General features: G+C 38.6%; 1 protein-coding gene across 7 annotated transcripts in view; it reads right to left on the minus strand.

Annotated features, from left to right (window-relative positions):
• The window catches only part of stat6 (signal transducer and activator of transcription 6, interleukin-4 induced), a 192,345-nt gene extending 177,168 nt beyond the window's left edge, over window positions 1-15,177 (minus strand). For 2 of the 7 annotated variants that reach the window (XM_051924063.1, XM_051924059.1), the window contains exon 1: window positions 14,696-15,174. The gene's annotated coding sequence lies outside the window, so the exon portion shown is untranslated. Of the gene's footprint in view, window positions 1-13,921; window positions 13,945-14,004; window positions 14,147-14,214; window positions 14,234-14,695 lie in introns of those variants that run through there. The other 5 variants (XM_051924058.1, XM_051924064.1, XM_051924061.1 and 2 more) reach the window with 5 other exon arrangements.
• Window positions 15,178-15,729: the final 552 nt, after the last annotated feature.

The following is a 15,729-nucleotide window of genomic DNA, read 5'->3' on the forward strand; positions in this document are numbered from 1 at the left end:
GACCTATTAATCAAGGCAAATGTTTAACTAAAGCAGATTATTGACACATATGTGATTAAATGGCACATAGTATCTCTAGGCCAACACAGGACAAAGTGGGCATTGCTAGAATTTAGTGGCACACTAGGCCTGATATGCTAGCAGATTGGGCAGACAAACAGCCCCACCTTACCTCATTATATTCCAAGGTAAGTGACTGAACTCCAGCTTGTATAAGGACTTCATGTGATAACAAAGGTGTAAATCAGAGTTTGAACCTTCTTGAGTCAAAAGGCGGGAAAGAGACTTAAGCAAGATCAAAGACACATAATTCAAGGAATGATAAGTGGAATGGACAGAAGATCTCACCTATGAGGAGGCACCGATTTTATAACTGGGAGTAACTTTAATCCAATCATGAGAGGTTCCATCTTAATTCAAAAACAAGTTACAATCATCCCATCTAAGGATATTCTCACTGAACTCGAGGGAGATTTTCTCAAGGCACATTCCCTGGTATTATCTCATGGACGGGAAAATCTGCAAAATGACCTTCTATAAAAAAGCAGATGAGCTTTTCCCTCTCCAGGGGGGAACTGAAACTAACAACTCTCTTCTCTTTGCGGGCCCAAAAGCTGACATCCAGTTTGCCAAGCCAAAGCTGTGTGTCAGTAGTCAGAGTCTGCCGAGTAGCAGCCATTACTTCAAGAAGGGAACTTCAGCATCTAAACTCTTGTGCCAGAAACAGTAATGCTTTTCCCTAAGAAGCTGCAGATGACATAACAAAGGGCCTAACAGCAGAAAGCAAGCTGAGAAAGCAGCATCACAGAACACCACAAACAAAGAACCATGCAGCAAAGAGAAAGAGTACACTCCAACACAAGACAAATGTTCCACTTCCACATTCTTCCAACCCAGAGCAACAAGTAACAACTCAGAAAAAACATCGGACATCATCTTTAAAGACTTGGTATCATAAAACTATTTATCGCTGCCAAGGTAAATTAGCACTCTAAATATCAGTAAACAGCCAGCTCTCTATACTATGTTTGTCTGTCTAGTCTACCTGTATTCGGTCTTATAGGTCAACTTATCAATGCAGTTATCATATTTCTATAATCCTTGTGGTTATCAAAAACTGCATTATTCTGCTTCTTAGAACAAGTGTGCTTCAGTTACCTTGATATAAGTCTAATGACCAAAGACCAACCTCCTACAACAGAGAGAGGTAAGAATAGTATTGTACGAGCCTTACAGAATTATTTAATAACTAAGTTGATTAAATTAGTAAAATTTCTCCTCCTTCACACAATATTATACTACCCCTCGGTGCGAAAGTTAAAATTCACATTTCCATTTCTACACCAGGGGTTTTCAGCCCTTTTTCTTAATGTAGCACCTCTGGGAATTGAAATATTTCGAAGCACCACCATATTCTTACAGTCTTAATTTGGAAAGTACTGAACTCTTAGTGATCAAAACTAAACTAAAAATTATATTTCTTTATTCCTACCACTACCCCAGTATTGCACTTGTTTTTTTGGTATGGTTACATGTCTTAGTTTTTCTTATGTAAATTAAATGCTTTTTTGATAAAAACAGTGGTTGATCTTTTTCTTCTTTCGGCTTCTCCCGACAGGGGTTGTCACAGCAGATCCTCTTTTTCCATATCTTTCTGTCCTCTGCATCTTGTTCTGTTACACTGATCACCTGCATGTTCTCCTTCACCACATCCATAAACCTTCTCTTAGGCCTTCCTCTTTTCCTCTTGCCTGGCAGCTCCATCCTTTTCCCAATATACCCAGCATAAGGAATAAAAATGAGATAGCTTGAAATTATACAGTTATACTGTATATGAATCTACATCAAAAGAAGCTGAAAACGAACTCCAGTTAGATATGACCACGGGTCAAAAATAGAGGATAATAAATCAAAGTCAGTGGTGAAGAATGTGTATCTTTATTTACAGGATCATTATTTTCAATATCAGGTTTCAGTTTTGATAAATAAGCACAGATCTGCTTTTAAGTTCAGGTTATTCCTGTATTTATTTTTAAAGGAAGGATGAAGGTTATTATAAGACCCATTTGTTGCTTAGTTAGGGTATGTTAAACTCATAGCAGTTATTGATAGATTGTTATGTTAAAATGCATGCCTATATATTAGTGCATAGGCAATGGGAGGTTTTATTAGAACCCCCTCAAGTAAAATTATAAATGGAATATTCTAATTATTTCTTGTCTCTCTGACTACATTGATAATTCCAGTTTATGATCTCCTTGCAGTTGGTAAGGCATGGAGGGCAAACAGTTTCAAAATGTATGCATGTGCAGAACGTACTGCATGTACTAAGTGAAGCCTATTTAAGTTTGCCAACCTTTAAGCATAGAAAGTAACTGAAGATTAACATGAGAAAGCTAAAATTGTAGAAGAAACCTTTTTCCTTTTTGCCTTATATTCTGTGTGTGTAATAACTCTTTTCACTTGTTCCTTTCTAATTTTTCACTAAACTTTTAAAACAAACTTTATTGGACTGAGAAATTTCTTTTGTTATGCGTTTGACTCATGCTGGATCCTACCTCACCAACTCAGTAGTTGCTTCTTTTTGGGAATCTGGAAAAGACATAAACAGAGGGTGTTCTGAAATTAAATGGTACTTCCCTCATTACATAAATTATATAAATATAAAGACATAAAGCTCTAGGAAAACCAACAATAAAAAAGTATGTATGAAGCAGATATAAACCTGAGGACAAAGTGCTTAAATATACGACTTATTCGGATTAAATGAAATAACCCCCAGTGTCAGCTTTTTTAATGAATAGTAAATAGCTTTGATGGAATACGCCTGTTTGTCGGAATGACAAGCATATCGATGTTATGTCTGTAAGGGGGCTTCATGATCAGAAAGTCTCCCTTAACCAAGTTGTCATAATGAACCATAGATCAGCAATAACAAACACCATACTTGAGCACAAGGACACAGACAGAACACCAGTATGGTTCATAGATCAATGAACTTTGCGACAATGGTCATAAAATCTACTGCTATTCACTTAAGGCACTACTTGGCACTGAGATGAGTCTCAAAAACAAGGTGTCAGAAGGAAGGCCCATATATACAGAGGAGCTGTCCAATGAAAACCAAGTGGATATTTCAGTGCAGAATAACATTAACGTCCTCCATCAAAAACAGCTTCTTCTTTATCACAGAGAATATCAAGGACTGTATTTAAGGGACTAATGTTTAAGTTGATAAAGTGGCTTGCAAGGCACTGTGGCTACAACAGAATCAGTGGATAAGCAAGGGCATGCTGGTGACCACCTTTAGTGAGGTGTGTCTCGCAATTTAAAAAAGAGAACATTCCAAGCTCTTTTTCCATGTGTTAACTTTGTTACCCTGCATTTCTAGAATGAAAGTCGATATATATATATATATATATAAAAATAAACAGAATTTAATTAAACTGAAGATCAGAAAATGTAAACATTATCATGAATATGTGAAACTGGTCTCTGGGAATAGTCAAATGTGCACCATGTCATAGCTTGATTTTCATTGCAATAGAAACTCTTCTTCACTGACTAAAAGCTATTGAATTATGGGCAATTTAATTTTTTTCTGTAGCCACCTAATTTTGTTTTCTATAGTTCTATAGTATGGAATAGAATATAGTTCTATGAAAATTATAGTGCAGTGGTATGTTTTTGTCTTCAGCAAAGCTGAATATTGTAATAGGGTCTTTATGTGTGCTCAAGATATAGACATAAGTTTGTAATGTATGTATTTGTATTGGGTAGCATGGAGGCACCCTAACCCTAATCCTAAGCGTAACCCTAAGCCTAACTAACCCTAACGTCAGGTTTCGTGACCAAGTGCTCCATGCGTGAAGCTGGCACATTCTCTTTATGTCCACATGGGTTTTCTTCAGGTGCTTCGGTTTCCTCCCACTGGCCCTACTATGTGAGTGTGTGTGGATGTGTATGTGTCTAGGTGTTGTTCCTGCCTTGTGCTCTATGCATGCTGGGATATGCCTCAGCTTCCCCGCAACCCTGCCCTGGATAAGCAAGTCAGGAAGATGAATAAACTGAACAGATTATGGAAATTACCAGTGTCCCTTGTAATTCATGGGGTTAGGGGCACGGGACAAATGTCGCAAATGTAAAAAAATCATGAATACGTTTTGGGCCTTGTTGTGATGCGAATGGCAGGGGAGTGCAAATTAGTTTTAATCACTTAATCATTTTAGTGGCAAAACATTCCTTAGGTTGGTGCAAGACGTTCATGTCCAGGAGGAGGAATGATCAGTGACTGTCGGCCGAAAACAGCAAGACAATTAGGCAGGCATCAGCTAAGCACGATGTGGTTCAGGTAAAAAGACAGAAAACAGAATGAAAAAAGAAAACGAGAAAACACAATTTCTGAATCAGAGGAAAGGTAGAGGTGGAGGATATTTTGAGGAGAACAGGATGGAAGGCTGGAGAAACCCAAGGAGGTGGCTATACTCTTGGTGGCTATGGAGCTGAAAAAGTAGAGCTGGTAAGAGAGAAAGAGAGGGGGGCTACGCAGTTATTTAGTGAACTGTAACTACACAAAATGTAACTTATTATAATGAGTTTGTGAGCATATTTATGGTAGTAAATGATAAAATTAATTAATATTACATATACTGATGCATTCATGACTTAGAAGACCCTTTTAGGTTTCCTTATGTTGTCTAGCCTTACGCAAGTCATCTGTGGTTTTCCACAGTAGTTGTAAAACTTGCAAAATAATTTCCATTTAATTATTGATGATAAATCCTCCCCATGCTAGCCTTTCATCCTGTCTACCAAGATCTGGCCAAATGAACTGTGTCCATCGTCTCTGATGTTCAGTTCTTTTTCAAAATTAAAGTTCCAAAATTTTCATTTTCCTTCATATTCTGAGTTATAAAAATTCATAAAGATTACAAGATATGTCATCTAATATGCAATAAATGCACACCATAGCATAGCTACTGAGAAATTATATGTATGCACAAAATGTGATGAAACAAACTCTGTGTGGTACTGTAAACCCCAACAAAGAAGTGCAAATATGTATAAAAAGTATTATCTCCATTATAAAAAACAAGAGAGGGATGGTCCATGGGAAAATATAAATTAATAAACCCAAGCTGCTCCATTACGTCTAGATATCCACATGTTGATATTAGATGGAGTTGGCCTGTTCACTTATCCAGGCCCATGGCGCAGATCCTCAAGCACCACATATTTTGTACAGCATCCCTGGAGCAATTTTTAGGTTAAGGGCCCAACTGAGTAAGATCTCTTGTTGCAGGAAAGGGAAATGAAGCGGGAACCAGCTCAGATCCTTAGCTTCACAGCCACCACTTCACCTTAAATACTCACATTCACTAAACCACAAACTAATAAGATTACAAGATATCGATCTTTTCACAAAACTGCAATACCATTAACAGATACAACAACTACATCATATTTGTATATGGGGTGACAACGGAGGGCAGGAGATTGTGCTGCTCCTCACAGTTTGTGCAGACTGAATTTTCTATCTGGGTGAGGGCACTGCCTGTGTGGAGCCTGATAGTCTTGCCCATGTCTTTGTTTTATCTTTTTTTCTCTAAGTAATCCAGTTTTTCTACAGCATCATAAAAACCTGCTATATTTGGCCAAGTGATGATCCTAAATCTGCCCTAGTATAAATTAACCTGGTGTGACCTGTGATGGCCTGAAGCTTCTTCCAGAGCTGGTTTCTACCTTGTGCCTGATATTGTTGAGATACACTTCAACCCTTGAATCTCTGAATTGGGCAAATCACATGCAAAATAATGAACTAATGAATGAAAATTTGCATATGTGGTCAGCATTGTGAGGTCTGTAAATGTGAAGTGAAACTCTGGATTGCACAACACTTTCAGAACATGGAAAGAAAGCACACAGCTGCACACTCTGCATGAACAGTGTCCAGACAGCAATCAAATATGCACCCCAGAACAGAGACCCGACAACTTGCCACTGTGCCAACTTGTCACAACCTTTCAATGCATAATCTGAACTATTAATTAATTCTAAATATATACAAAAAGAAAAAGTACAATGCGATTGGATTGCATGCATGCAAGCAGATAACAAAATCATATTTGTGAAATTCATTTTATTTTTGGACTGGTGGAAATAAACTATAAAATCACATTGTCAGTTATACAATCAGTATGTCTGGCTGTGTGATACAGCTCAGACACCTCTTTCTATTTGGGCTTTTGGTCAGAGTCACCTATGAGACATCTACCAACTGAATAAAATACAATAAAGACAAATAATCTTGTGCCTGATTTTACAGTATCAGAAGGTCTAAAATCAGTGTTACTTTAGAAAAATAATGTAATGAGGAGGATCACTGCTAGTTACAATACGAAGACATTTCCTACTAGACTGTTCAAAAGATTGTAGATAGTGTCCCCTTGCAATCTGCAGTCAAGCTCCTAGTTTTCCACCTGGGCACAGCAGCTAAATGCCAACCACTTATCAGTATTTACTTTGCTAGCAAGCTACATTGCCAGTTAACTATCAAGCTGGACTTCTCACCCTGGCACCATTTTCTGTTGTGTGAAACTACTCAGAAGTCAAGTTTGACATCCTCTCCAACTAGAAGTTGTGTAATGTGCAACCAGACTTATGTGAAGCTAGGAGGTTTGCTGCTTGGAAATGTTCTATATATTTTAAGGTTTGCTCTGTTCTTCTATTGTTTTCAACTGTAAACCAGTCAGAGTATACTACGTATAGGGAAAGTATTGTAATCGTCCAAAAATTCGACATTGAGATTTTGATGAATTTCAACATTTTAGACCTCCCCAAGTCTGAAAATACCATTTTTGAAATTATGTCTGTCTGTCAGTCTGTATGTGTGTGTTTGTGTGTGTGTGTGTATATATATATAAACACAATAACTTGAGTACGCTTTGACTTAGGTCAACCAAATTTTGCATACAAATATTAGGTACAAAACGTAAATTTCTATCAGCTTCTGAGTTATTTCCGCTAACTGGAAGTGGTATACGAGAAAGTCTAGGGGAGACCACTCCCAATTTGTTTTTTGATACAACATTAAGTTTTACTTAATGAGGCGTGTGTGTGACTGGGGGGCAAATGAAAACATTCCGATATTTTAAATAATGTGCTGAAGTTTAAAACTACTGCTTAAATGTTTGAAAACTGTACTGAAAAAATGAATGAATGATATTAGTGGGAATGCAATATTTGATAGTAAACAGGCAAGTGTTTACATTATGTGTAAATGTATCAATATTATTTTCATTCAGGGGAAAATAAAAAAAAGTTTAAAAAATGCTGAGACACTACAAGCAACAGCATTTACTTCATATAGCAGATTTGCATACATACAGATACTGTGGCACAAAATGCTTTACAGTTTATAAAAGAAAAACTAAAGTTACAAAGCAGGTGGAAATGGAAGAATCCCATGTTTGTAAACTTCTCTAAAAGTCAATCTACCACCTGACATGCATTTAAGTTCCTCCCTTTTACTATCTTTATTAAAAGGTAACCTTATTTACAGTAGTACAGAAACAACAGTAAACTGAGCAAATATTTGAAAAGATATGGCTCCTTACACCTTTAATTTTTTGCCTGTAAGTGCCATGAAAGGTGCATCAGGCTCATGAACATGTAACATATTGAATCCCTACTGAATTTAGCAGCATAAAAATACAAAATGTAAAATCATGTTAGGTTAACTGAGAATTCTAAACTGACCCTGTGTGGGTGTGTGTTGCGTGTCGATGACTGTGTCCTGCGGTGGGTTGGCACCCTGCCCGGGATTGGTTCCTGCCTTGTGCCCTGTGTTGGCTGGGATTGGCTCCAGCAGACCCCCGTGACCCTGTGTTTGGATTCAGCGGGTTGGGAAATGGATGGATCGATGGATGTATTGTTAAATGAGAGGTAGTGTAATTTACAGCTGTGTTGTTTGCCTTCTATTTATTTTTTGACCACATTTAGCCCATGCCAGAACTGGAATTCAACCTGGAATTAAAATTAGAATGAAGGACTCTAACTTTAATGAGACTTACTTTTCCATAGTCAGTCATTTAATTATATTTCCTTAATATAGTAACTTTACTTCTGAATTATATCATAAAGCAATGTGCAGAGAAAAAACAGAACAGTTAGATGCATCACATGGACCATCACTGTCAACCAAGGATGAAATCTTGCAGCTTTGGGTAAGGCTTGATGGCTATTAAAACAACAAATTTGACTCACTCTAGCATCGTGTGTATATCATCTTATGACTAAGTAAAACCTGCCCCATCCCCCCCACCCCCGCCCCCCCACACCTGTCAGTTAAGCTCAGATTTGTAATTTGTACTGTATTTAAAAATTATTGGAGGACTTAACTGTACTAAACAATTGTCTCATCCCAAAAGAAAAACCACACCACAAAAGCTCACTTCAAATTGCCATCTATCACAAGAAACATATACCTTTTCAAGAGGGGTGATCAAAACATTTTGAACCAGAACCTGAAGAGGACATTCTGTGATGCTGACTTTGAAAGTAGACCAAGGCTAGCTGTTGTGTACTAAAATATGTGAACTACAAATTTCCAACATTTGCAGCTTACAGTTTATTCTTTCAGAAGAATCTCAACCTGAAGGTCAACACTGAAAATCAAGTATCGTGCTATCACTGAATTTCTACTGCTACAGGACCATGCAGCTTTGGAGGTTAATACTCACCTAGTCAATGTGTACAAGTACACGTCTCAATTCATATGCCACAGTCAAAAGATGGGCTGCTGATTTCTGGAGCCTTTCGATGTTGACCCAACATCTGACCAGTCTTTGACTTCGATAACAGAAGAAAATGCTGCCACCATGCAGAACATTGTAATGAACAATTACAGAATGGTGGTGCACGAGATACCAGACACTATAGGGATTTCATAGGGGTCAGTTAAATCCATTCTTCATGAAGAATGAAATATGACTAAAGTCTATGCACATTAGATGTTGGCTTCTGACATTAAGTTTCCCCATTTCCAATATTCAACTCTGTTATCCAGACCTGGCCCAGTGAGACTATTGCTCCCCAGTCTGAAGGGATAGCTCCATACCAACAATGAAGACATCAAGTCACCCACAGAAGACTTTACTACCAGCTGACAAAACGTCTCATATGAGGGGCACAGAAAAGCTTTATGAACTTTATAACAAATGTGTTTGTGCTCATAGGAATTATGCACAAAAATAAAACTTTTCTGAGTTTAGTGGTATTTCTCATATTAGATAGATAGATAGATAGATAGATAGATAGATAGATAGATAGATAGATAGATAGATAGATAGATAGATAGATAGATAGATAGATAGATAGATAGATAGATAGATAGATAGATAGATACTTTATTAATCCCAAGGGGAAATTCACATACTCCAGCAGCAGCATACCGATAAAGAACAATATTAAATTAAACAGTGATAACAATGCCGATAACAATGCAGGTATACAGACAGACAATAACTTTGTATAATTTTAACGTTTACCCCCCCCCCCCCCCCCTGGGTGGAATTATTACACCAAGCTTAAAAAATTTACATCACTCATTACAGAATCAGACTTGACTCTTGCCAAAGAAATGACATCTATACGTACCGACTGACAACTTTTCCTGAAATGTATTGGGAGGCCCTAATTGGTGGCATAGTGGGAAGTGTTAAGTGAATGCCATAATACTGTACTTAGATAAAGGCACATGAGATTTCAGTTACAACATTAAATTGTGAACACATTGTTTTTAAGATATTTTTATATGATGTGGCACTTTATATTTACACTTCAAACTGAAATGTGACAAGAAGTGAAAAAGCATATTTTCTTAAAATCTGAGTGGGAAGATCCCCTGTTGTATTCAACGTAATTCACTTTATTCTTCTTGTACCTTGCTTTAATGTGAAGTTTATTTGTTACCATATCCACCGACACAGACACATTGCACATATAGTATAGTAACTATACAGTACACACAAAATAGCAACCACAGTACAGTAGATGGAGGTTCATAAATGTACAAATTACAATAACAATAAAAGTACAGTAGCATATTATAGTATAAATTAATGGTACAGCTTATAGTAAGCAAATATGCAACTAAATCATATTAAATAAATATCAGGTATAAACAAATATACAATATGTACCAAACCAAACAAGTAACTTGGTTGAGGAGTACCTGGTAACCATAAATCAGTAAATCAGGGAATTACAAAGAGATGTTTAAATCCCAGATCAAGCTAAACGGACAGACCCCTTTGCAAGTTAGTTCAAATGAGTGGCATTTTATGGGTGGGCCATTGATTGTGATTTTTTGCTTTGCGCCCTCCCCCTCCATAAAATATCATCTCTGGGGGAAGAGCGAAAGCTTTACATTCGTCAAAAATTTCGATCTCCAGTTTCTGAAAAATCTCAACATTTTTGGATCCCCCAATACTGAAAACATTGATATCTCAATGATGGGTGTGTGTCTGTCTGTGTGTGTCACTGTTTCTTGAGGACGGTCTAGAGCTAAAACGACTGCATGGAAAAATACCAAACTCAAAATTTAAGCCTGTTATGAGATGACGAAGTACGATTAGTTTTCTAGCCAAACTGTGCAAGAGAAAGATGCACCATAATTCTGCAATTAATTATGAATTCTTCATTGCTATCGCAATAACCTATTTCATCATCAGAAAGATCAGCATCGGAGCAGTAAATAATTACTGAAATGTTACAGAATAGTTCAGGTAAGTTGGTTCCTACTGACGCTCACGTCCAAATTTTTTTTCTAAGACCAGTATTGACTTTTTTAATGTGATTTCTTTCATAAGAAGGTGCTTTGCATTTTAACAAAACTCAGAAGAAATAAACTAAAAACTCTGATATGACCAACACATCAGTTTCTCCATATCTGTAAAATAACTACAGTATGCAGTGTGAATTAACCAAAATATATGCAAAATGTAATCTTGCTGTTGTGTTAAACAATATTGAAGTTCATAAGTGCAAAGCTCAAGCTTTAGATTGAACTGAAAATTTATCAAAGTCTTTAATTCAAACTCCTTGTCAGATATGCCAGATTTTGTGAACTGTGGTGGTATCAGCGCTTAAAAGTTTGAACTTTAAATGCTCAAAAGTGAAGAGTCGGAATACAACTGCAGCCTATTCAGCTCTTAAGACTAACAAGTAAAAGTTGCACATAATTTATCATAATAATCAGTCTAATTATTCTTGAGTCACCACAGACATATAAACACACAGACACACATTTTCATAAAAATGCTCAAAACACATTCTAGCAATATGAAAATGCATTTGTCCTTTGCAAACCTGAAGTTGATTTTTTTAATGAAAACAATGCTTCCTCCATATATGAAATGTGGTAAAAAGAAAGTAAAAAGTGATATTTCATTTAAAGCACATTATGGTCTCCTGAGAACCAGACCACACAAACATACGCTGCTCCATCAAGTGTTACTTTAACTAATTGTTGTATAAATCCTCCGAGAGCAGTTTTCCCACACTTGGTCTTTCTGTACAAGTTGAAAATGAAAAACAAGTTCCCTTCAATGGCGATGCTTTTGGTAACAGTACTCCTGTTAAGAGCCTCGAATGTCTTGTGCAAACCCACAGAGAATGGTAGAATGTGGAAAGACGCTACTTCACTTCTTAAAAAAACGTAAACAATGCAGCCCTCCATGTTATCATCTCAAAGCAAACTTATCTTTTTATTCAACAAACAAGCACAAAAATCCCATGGTTCTTATTCACATTTTGTTTGAAGAAGAAATGTATTATTTGGCAAAAAAAGGTGCTACTCTTTGAGATTATTGTGTCCACTATTTCTTTCACACTCTAAGTGCAAACACACAGAAGCCTATCATCATCTGCTACCTCAGTCCCGATGTGCCCAAAGCCTAATTTCACACTTGCCAGACATTGCATTGCATTTTGAAAAACTGCATTTCCAGTCAAGTATATGCATGTTAATTTATAGGGTGTGGTGACAACAAAACCACTGCTGGAGATAGAGGACAAATGTGGTAGCTGAGTTTGGAGGCAAATCGTTCACCATGTTTTGGTCAATTTGCTTTGATACAGCAAACACTAACAATTCATTTCACACGAATGTGATCATCTTCTACCCACCAGGTAAAGACAGATCATTGAGCCTTGAACGCTGTGTGGTAACAGGAATTACCAGAAAACCTGGGATGGTGAAAGGTAACTATATTGTGTTTTTTGTGGCTGTACAACTACTTGCATTGAGCCTATAGTGACAGCAGGGGTGAGCACAGGTAGAATATAACAACCTAACAACAAATGTCAGTTACACAACGCACTAAAGAGATGTGCACTTAATACACACAAAAAAGAAACCGTGACAAAGGAGTAGTCAGCTGCAACAGCTACCCCATGATTTGACACCAAGCTGGTGTTGACCCAATATGATACAAGATGAATTCAACTCTTGGTACAAATTGGGCTCCAGACAAGAAAACCAACAGCCAGGAAAAGTACCTTTCATCTTAAAGCCTCGGGCGTCAAGTAGAAGCCCACTGATAGCAGTGCTTGAAACACTTGCCTTCAAAATATGTTTTGATATTTCCACTCATGAGGCACTAGAAAGCAATTGTGTGCAAAAGAACTTTGTTTAAACATTTTAATAAACGTTTCTACGATGGTAGCACACGCACTCTTAAAAATAACAATGCTAGAGTGCTTCCTCCGACTCCGAGCAATGCCATATGTGAACCATATTTGGTTCCCAAAAGACATATCCACATGATGGTTCAGGGAAGAACCTTTAATTATTTAAATCCATAACAGGCTCCAAACAGTAAACAACCACAAATAGATGGTAACATATTTGTGAAACACCAATGGCACATGGTTTTAAAAGAACTGTTGCTGCATGCAATAAGGCTAAATCAAAGTTTGTATAATCTGTTAGTGTCCTGCTAAGCAGCCTATCATGTATTGAAAATTTCACATTTTTCTACTTAACAGAAATTTTTTTCATAGCAGAAAGGACCAACTTCAACTGCAAAGACACCTTCCCACAAAGAAATGGTGCTTTGTCAAGCAGTAGTTCTATACGAAACCACACAACCCACTAAAGAGTCATAAAGTGCCATTAAAGAGCCAGTATTTTTAAGAGTGTGGTAACAACATTTCAGACTTAGGCGTTTGTGTCATTGCTCTGCTCCAATACAGACAAGCGGGAGAAGTACGGCGAACCTACCAGGTTTTGTGCTGTTTCGCCACTTATTAAGGTCAAGGGGGGTCGGAGTGACAGTTATGTTATTTCCTTGCTATTCTCACTTCAGACAGCAGTGACACTGAAGCAGTACTTTGTGTCTCTGCTATGAATTCCCCTCGCTAGTTAACTGGGATCCACAGTGGGCTCGTTTCAGTAAGTCCGACTATGCTGAAAGAGGCACTAGTCCTTCGCGTCTCTGATGTATTATTTAGAATTAATACAGATGGAAAGCCCCCTTCACTTGAAGTCTTGTAAAGATATGTCACTCTCTTTTCCCAAACTGATCTACGCAATTTTTTTATAGCGCCCTTACAGAATAACTGTGTCGGCTGCGTTCATTTTAAGCGGAGGAAGGGCACTGAAAGAAAAGTAAAAGACGCTTTCATTTTTCCTCTCGGTTATTTCAAGTGCGTGGTCATCGATATGATTCGGTTCATGATGTGTTTTTATTTTTGTACTGCCAATGTTTGTCCGTCCCAAAATACACCCGAGTGTATTGAACTGGGGTTATGATGTAACAGAAGGCGCTAAATTTGCCTGGTGCGCACATCTTAAAATTCTTAAAATTTAAGAACGCTAGCTGGTTTTATGACCGAAATTCACACGCGTTATTCTTACCCGAGTAAAGTTTACAGCGCAAGGGTGGCATTCTGCAATATGCGATGATCGACTACGAGGTAAAAATCCGAGAAAGCACCCACCCGCATCCGACGGTGTCTGGCGCTGCTCTGCTCAACTCCAATCGGCATGTCAGTTTAAATAGCCCTCCAGTCGCTCACCCCACGGACTATGAAGTTCGCAGAATGCCTGATTATATACAAGCGCAATAAATTATGGCTGGTCACACCCACAGGGTTACAGTAAATGACAACCAGGGAAGTTAAGTTCCAAGTATCGTCACATAGACTGACCTGACAGCGCGGCGCAGGAGTCCAGTCGTGAAAGAAGTCCCCACTCTCTTGCCCCCAGCTCAGTGCTGAAACGACGGTTTTCACGGGCAATTTACCCCATACTATTGTGCTGCGAAGTTTTTGGTCTCCGCCGCTATACGGTGCCGCTTGTCAGAAGGTGTTAGGCCTTTACCTAGCGACAGATGAACACAATCAAACAACTGACGGAAGTAAGTAACGTAACAGACATAAAACAATAAGGTGCCCGCACGCATTTTATAGACGACATAACCAGGAACCATGGCACAATCATAAAATGTCATTTTCTTAGTATTTATGAGTACCCCGCCATCCCCATCTTACCGAGTTCTTAGAAGTGAGTGCCAGCTACCCATGGGTAACGAATCGAAATGTTTTTTCGAAGACGTTGACCCCCGACACACACATACACATTGCATTGCATTTCGTCCCCGGCAAGACCCGAATCACTGGACCTACTTACCTCGTCACGCTTCACGATCCTGGACTTTGGGAGCTCCTGGTCATCGGTGGACGTTTCCTTCTTCTACGAGTTATTCTCTTCCTTCCCCATTAATACGATCAGGATTTTGGTAATCCACTTGGTGGGTTCCCTCTACGTCTTAAATTGTCCGTGGAGAACGTGGAGGGAAGGTGGACAGCAGTGCCCGATCGAAGTCCGAAGTTGCTTCGGTTTGTGAGATCACACAACCATCGTCATTAATCACTTGAGCAAGAAATGGTGTCTGTGCTGCGCTCGAAACTTAACATTTCCTGCCTTCTACGGCTGCGTTTTCTCGATTTCGGTTTCCTCTTGATTGGCTGAGAAATAAAGAAAAGGGCTGACTTCTCGGGTTACTCACATCGAGTCAACAGTAGACGCTAAAAGCACTTGCGCAAATGCTCGGCTGCCCACAGACTTGGGCAGATGTTTACAGGAAAAGCCCCCGCGGTGACTCTCACCAGTAGCCGCAGGGATCCCGCCTTCTATTTTCGAATTCCGACGCCCCTGACGATGTCTGCGTGGAGTCTGCATGCTCTCCCCGTGCTCATTGCGCTTTCCTCTGCCGCAGCTCCAAAGTCGCGAAGGTTAGGCTGATTAGAGTCTCTGAACTGGCTATGGTAGGGCGTGGACGGGGAAGGGGGCCTTGAGGGCTGCACTGCTGTCGGGATGGGCTCCTGCCTCCCGTTACCCTGACTGGATTAAGTGGATTCTAGAAAGGTATGTTATGATATGCATTGAAACAGAAACACATAAGCTGGGTAACACACATGAGAAAGCTGGGAACTGAATCTTTATCCAGATGAACTGAATCAACTTTCTAGAATTTCCTTACCCGGATTATTAAGCATGCATCGAGACAGCTAAGGTAAAATCCTGTCAATAAACTGATGTTCCAACATAGTCACCTATGAACACACTAACATACACACTTAACAGAGAAATTGAACATATACACACATGCAAACACATACAATACCCTACAAAAGTAACATTCACAATTTCACCTACAAATT

This window comes from Erpetoichthys calabaricus, chromosome 3, assembly GCF_900747795.2.
Source record: "Erpetoichthys calabaricus chromosome 3, fErpCal1.3, whole genome shotgun sequence".
NCBI classification, from domain to species: Eukaryota; Metazoa; Chordata; class Cladistia; order Polypteriformes; family Polypteridae; genus Erpetoichthys; species Erpetoichthys calabaricus.